Source organism: Hyaena hyaena, unplaced genomic scaffold (assembly GCF_003009895.1).
Source record: "Hyaena hyaena isolate Hyena2069 unplaced genomic scaffold, ASM300989v1 scaffold_757, whole genome shotgun sequence".
Lineage (NCBI taxonomy): Eukaryota > Metazoa > Chordata > Mammalia > Carnivora > Hyaenidae > Hyaena > Hyaena hyaena.
The window spans coordinates 539006-540380 of record NW_024081392.1 but is presented as its reverse complement, the minus strand read 5'-3'; positions in this window follow the sequence as shown (position 1 = coordinate 540380).

Genomic DNA, 1375 nt, shown 5'->3' with positions numbered 1-1375 from the left:
AACTAAATAAGACTTGATTCTACAGTTATATGGCAGCACCATAATCAGAATAGTGGTCCTTAATGCTTTGGCTTGAATTGATTCTATTTCCCTTTCCTGTCTCATTGGAAAATGCCATTATTTTTTTCATCTAATAAGCAAGTAAGCTGATTTGCTTCAAAGTAAGGTAAGCAAATTTGAATGACACTGTTTGATCCCTGAAAATTTCAGAGTTTGGTATAAAGTTTGCACAAGCCCAAGGGGAAAAAAATCCAGATGTTTATAGCTAATGTATAAATAAGATGTGATCGCTAGACAGAGATTTCTATATAAAGAGTGTATCCTAATTTTTATGCTTCAAAATATTAAACATATCCTCAGCTTACAATTGACTATATATATTTATTTAATGCAAACAACAGCATATGTAACTTTCCTTTGCATTACTCTTCCCTTCTGAGGTGCCAAGGAAAATAAACGTGTGCAAAAACATTTATACCCACATCACTTTCCGTACATTGGTTAAACAATCAAAAGTACTTCTGCAGATGCACATATGAAAATTAAGAGCGTTCCCACTTCCTCAGTCAAGACAGTCATGCTGTTCTGGCTGCACATACACATAATGGAAACAAAATTGCTTTAAATCAAAATACACAAAGGCACATTTTTCTGAGTGATTGGAAATAACCCTGACAAATGTTCGCATTTAGTAAATTATGAGCTAGCCAGGGTACGTTTGCATAAATATAATGAAAAACATTTTTTAAAAATTTAGTAAGCATATAAAACAAGGCATTCTCTTAGTAATGAATTTCTTTGACAGATAAACCAACAACCATGCAGGGCAAGTTTATGAAGGTGCCTCCCTGAGTGCTTGACAGAGTGTGTGTATGCATGTGTGTGTATGTGCACGTGTGCGCTTAGGCGTGCGTATACATATATAGATGAAGAAAAAACCTGCAGAATTATATGAGATGGAGATCTTCCTGCAACTAAAAATAAATATAGAAGATACCGAGACATATCACATACCTACTTGTATTTTGAAAAGAACACAAACTATATGCAATGGAACACTATGATAATACAGCACATAAGTAATTTGTATTTCCCATATGTAACTCTTTGGTAACACAGAGATGACCTTTTTGGTCAACACATGATTATATTCTCTTCTAACAACCTAGTTACCACACCTCAGCTGCACACTTAGTGTGCAACTTAGTCTATAGTTGAAAGGATTTGTGGGTATCTCATAAAAAAAGTGTTTGAATAGGGCAAGGAATAATTTTATACTCACAGGGAATATGGGACTATTTCTCATCAGATTGCTTTGTACAGTACTTGTCATGTAGATGCATAGAAGTAAAAGCCAAGGAAGGATGTACATTCA